At 44.3% G+C, this 5,211-nt stretch overlaps 1 protein-coding gene across 1 annotated transcript in view; it reads right to left on the reverse strand.

Annotated features, from left to right (window-relative positions):
* Positions 1-3,158, reverse strand: part of mfap2 (microfibril associated protein 2) — a 14,439-nt gene extending 11,281 nt beyond the window's left edge. The window contains exon 1 of the mRNA XM_037532142.1: positions 3,043-3,158. The gene's annotated coding sequence lies outside the window, so the exon portion shown is untranslated. The remainder of the gene's footprint in view (positions 1-3,042) is intronic.
* Between the last annotated feature and the right edge of the window lie 2,053 nt (positions 3,159-5,211).

Consider the following 5,211-nt stretch of genomic DNA (forward strand, 5'->3'; position numbering starts at 1 on the left):
CTAATCCCACCACCGAGTGAGAAACAGCCGCGTCCAGACGGACACGAGGCTCTACGACGGTCCAGGAGACTCGGAGAAACAGCAGCGCTGAGACGCTGCACTGTCCAGCAGAACTGTCACCATCCTGGACTCTTAACAGAAATGGTTCTTCAAGGGTTCTTTAGTAAAGACAACAGTCCTGTATAGAACCATCTGCATGCTTAAAGGGGTTTTAGCAGGATGAGATGGTTCCTCAGACCGATGGAGACTATGTTGAACACGGTTCTGTATAGCACCCAAAAGGGTTCTTTCATACTTGTGTACACTAGCAGAACCCCTTTTTGGTGCTATGCAGGACCATTTTCAAAAACGGTTCTATATAGAACCATACACAGGACATTCTCCATCAATCTGAAGAACGATTTCACCATGCAGAGAACCATTTAAGCATGCAAATGGTTCTATATAGAACTCAGGGTTCCAAATAGAACCTTTCCATTTACTAAAGAACCTTTTTTTTGCCCCAACAAATGAGATAATTAAAAAATAAATATTCTCTGCACGGTGAAAATGGTTCCATATAGCACTGAAAAGGGTCCTGCTATTGTGCATGAGCTCGACATTGTAACAATAGTAGAACCCTTTTTGGTGCTATATAGAACCATATACATTTTCCATCAGCCGGAAGAACCATTTCACTGTGCTGAGAACCATGTTAAGCATGTAAATGGTTCTTTGAGTGTTCATGGTTCTCTATAGAGCCACTGTCTTTGCTAAAGAACCCCTGAAGAACCATCGTTTTTAGTGCACCACACTGGACGAAGCTGGTCTGTGTGGGGTGTTCTGGTGAGGTCAGTCTCTGTAGGTCAGCTCAGTGTGTTGCGAACACGCTCATGGAACATTATTCGTATTTCGGTTCTTTAACGACCTCGTAATTCCGAGGATTCGGCATTCGGGGGAAAATATAAAGCAAAACGGATCAACTTGAATGGTTTTGTTCACCACGGGACACGGTAGCATCACTTTGTGAGAACCCTGCTCATTTTCCCATAGAGAGAACCAGCTCAGACCGGAGCTCCTTATACGGACGCGACGTCGATGACACGCTGACCACACGACGGTCAGGCAAACTGAGCCCAGAGTTTCAAGCTTTAAGCCTGAAAAAACCACCCAGTGCTTAATTTACACACACACACACACACACACACACACACACACACACACACACACACACAGACACACACACATCTAAGCTGCTTCTCCTTTTGGGTTGCAGGGGGTGCTGGAGCCTATCCCAGCAGTCACTGGGTGGAGGGCAGGACACACCCTGGACAGGTCGCCAGTCCATCACAGGGCAGACAGACAGAGAGACATTCACTCACACCCAGGGGCAGTTTATCTTGCCCAGGTAGCCTGACTGCATGTCTCTGGACCGTGGGAGGAAACCCAGACTGACACGGGGAGAACATGACGACTCCACACAGACAGGACCCTGGTTACCCGGCCGGGGAATCGAACCCAGGCCCTTCTTGCTGTGAGGTGACAGCGTGTGACTCGATTAAATCTCAGGAGGAGAGACGTGAGATTAATGAGCTCTTTCGTTTAGGAGGAACATCTGAGCAGCAGGAGAGACTTAAAGGCCCACATCCTGCATTTATTCCTTTATTTATCCACTTATACCATTTGTGCTGTTTAATGTATCAAAAACAGCCATAAGTCATTCGACACGGCCGTCTTCCAGTCTCCACTCATCTCTTAGGATTACACACTGCTTTTGCTTCTTGGCCTTTTTTGCTTCTGGAACAAAAGCTCGCATCTCCAAAACGCTAACCTTACAGGAGGAGCAGAAAACATGCTTTACTTTTAATGTAAGTCAATGGAACCAGGCGTCTTTTGGGCCGCTTCATTTTTGTCGCCCTTTATGAAACGAACACGCGTTGAGAGGGGCAGTGTTTTCGGCTTATGTCTAAAAATGAAAATTGGCAAAAATGGAGATACGAGATGCTACGGTAGCCTGAATAAGTGGATACGCAATTGCATTAGTTTTTGTGACATCACAAGTTCTACGTTAGCTGTTTTTGCAGCTCGATTATTGATGTTTATATCAAAATTAAGCTGAAAAACAATGATATCGGCCCTTTAAGCGAAAGCTTGGTCAGTGCATCCGATCTCACCGCAGCGACGTTAAGAGATCTTTAATATTATTATTATTATTATTATTATTATTACTTTATTCTAGTGTCACTTAAGTGTTTTTCCTTCTTCGGTTAAACGTTTCAGGAGGACTTTTATTAAAGTTTTATTACAGCGTCCAAACAGGCCCTCTGGTTTTATACGGGCCGAATGAAGAATGTAAAGTGAGCGTATAGTGAAGCCAGACATTCCTCCAGTGCATCACAGTGGCCATCGGAAACCACATGTTTTCACAGCTCACATCTGGGAACTATTAAACCCCCCCTTTCCTGTCCCCTCCCCCAACAACACACACTCTCACACACACACACACAGCAGGAGGAACCCCTACACCTCCTCTCCTCCCCTCGCTCCCTTCCTCACCCACTCTTCTTTTCTTCTCTCCTCTTTCTCCTCCACTCTCCTCCTCCTCTGTGTCCATTCTCGTCCACTGTGCCTCAGTAGGTCTATAAGGTCCAGGGCGCTCCTGAACAGGGTATTTGTTTTGGCTGTCTGCTCCCTATTGTGCTGTCATTTGCCCCCAAGCCACCCCCCACCCCCCACCCCAGTTCCACAGTGAGGGGCTCCCAACTCACCTTAAAGGGTCCACTGTGGGTAAATTCGCCCCAGCAGTGCAGAAAAACAGCGGACTCGGACTCAAACAGCGGACTCGGACTCAAACAGCGGACTCGGACTCAAACAGCGGACTCGGACTCTTCCATTCATTTCTGCATCTATTAACTAAGTCACTGCTGAGACTCGGAGCCGAAGTCGGACCGAGCCGGACCGGTGGAGCTGATTGATCAGTGATCAGTGATCAGGTGGTCAGCGAGGCCGCGCTGACTCTAAGTCAGCCCCGCTAAGCGACGGGAGAAAGTCTGAAAGTCTTACCTTCAGGTGCCTCGACTGTTCCCCGAGTGCGCTCTCCGTCCCGCCGTGCGAGCCTGGAACTGACCGTCTCTCCGCGGTCCACCGGGTCCTAGCGCAGACCCCGCGTTCCCCGAGGCCACGCCCACCCGGCGGAGGGGGGTGGGGGGTGCGGGGGCTCTGAGCTCCAGAGTGGCACAAACAGCTGCCTCTTAAAGCACAAGGTTCTTCAAGGGTTCTGTAGTAAAGGCAATCTTCTAGAACCATTTCGTGCTTACATGGTTCTCTGTGTGCTGAAGTGGCTCTTCAGATCGACGGAGAATGTGTTCTGTCTGGTTCTATATGGCACCAAAAAGGATGGTTACTGTTAACAAGTTTGTACCAGTCACAGCAGAACCCTTTTTGGTGCTACGCTCTTAAAAAAAGTTCTTTCTTCTATACAGAACCATTTCATGCTTAAACGCTTCTCTGCAGGGTGAGATTGGTGGACAATGTGTCATATATGGTTCTGCATAGAACCTTTTTCAAAATGGTTCTACATAGCACCATACAAGCTTGACATCAGCAAGCGTAACGACAGCAGAACCCTTTATAGAACCATATACAACACATTCTCCGTCAACTCGAAGAACCATTTCACCATGCATAGAACCATTTAAGCATGCAAATGGTTCTTTGGGTGTTCATGGTTCTACATAGAACCATACTCTTTAAGAGTATGAGAACCCTTTTAAAGAACCCTCTTTTCAAAACTGTAGTACCAAAGAGCTTGAGATCATTAACAATAGCAGAACCTTTTTGGTGCTATACAGAACCATATACAGCTCATTGTCAGCCTGAAGAACCATTTCACCATGCAAAGAACTCATGGTTCATCCTCTTTACTGAAGAACCTTAAAGAACCATCATTTTTAAAGGTGGACGCTTCAAAAAATGACATCAGGGTGAGTGAAAGCTCCGGTCTAGTCTGCATATCTAACGTCTCAACTTCAGACTGGTGTTAAAATATTAGTCCAGATTATTGAATATTTGTAGATTTTTTTTATTTAGGCAACTTTGTTAAGCGGAGAGAAACTTTATCAGCAGATAATTCAGATGATTATATCAGCAGATAATAACAAGCCAAATTATCCCCCAGTAGAGAGATAATGAGTGATTTTACTTTATTCAGAGTAATGAGTATTGTAATCATTACTCTTTTAAAATGTAATTAGTAACTTGTAATTGAGTACTTTTTTGAGTATCTACATGTAATAGTCCATAAGAACTCCATTAAAACTACTGAAAATAATTGCTACAGTCACAAATAACAGCTTTTAAAATGTTTATTTTGTAATTGGTTATTATATATATCTATATTATATATTATATACCTCTTCTGTACTTTCGTGGGGCCCTTGGTTTACGGGGGCCCAAGGCAGCTGCCTACCTTTGACTAAATCTGTTGGTAGAACATTTAGTGTTCTAGAACACTTGCATGTATAGAATGCTTAGCTAGAGCATGTTGAGTTCTAGAATACTTGCACATGTAGATTGCTTAGCTAGAGCAACACTTGCACCCGTAGACTGCTTAGCTAGAGCATAGAGTTCTAGAACACTTGCACATGTAGAATACTTAGCTAGAGCATGTTGTGTTCTAGAACACTTGCATGTATAGTTTGCTTAGCTAGAGCATAGAGTTCTAGAACACTTGCACGTGTAGAATGCTTAGCTAGAGCATATTGAGTTCTAGAACACTTGCATGTATAGTTTGCTTAGCTAGAACATGCTTGTCTTGTAGCACACTGCTAGTGCACACTGGGTAGCACTCTAACTGGGAAGTGCATTTGTGTTTCAGCAAGCTTAGCTAGCATGTACACTCTTAAAACGATGGTTCTTCAAGGGTTTGTTAATAAAGTACAAGGTTCTACAAGAAACTATGAACACTCATGCACGATTTAAGTGCTCTTAGTTTCATGAAAGGGTTCTTTAGGATGTGTGGTTGATGGTTACATGTAGAACCTTTTTAAAAAGATGGATGGAGAATGTGCTGTATGTGGTTCTAGCACCAAAACAGGTTCTTCTATTGTTACAATGTAAGGCTTGTACCAATAGAAGAACCCTTTTCAAAAAGAGTATACATAGAACCACCTACAGCACATTCTCCATCAATCATAAGAAGAACCATTTAATAATGCAAAAAACCCTTTAATC

Source organism: Pygocentrus nattereri, chromosome 21 (genome assembly GCF_015220715.1).
Source record: "Pygocentrus nattereri isolate fPygNat1 chromosome 21, fPygNat1.pri, whole genome shotgun sequence".
NCBI classification, from domain to species: domain Eukaryota; kingdom Metazoa; phylum Chordata; class Actinopteri; order Characiformes; family Serrasalmidae; genus Pygocentrus; species Pygocentrus nattereri.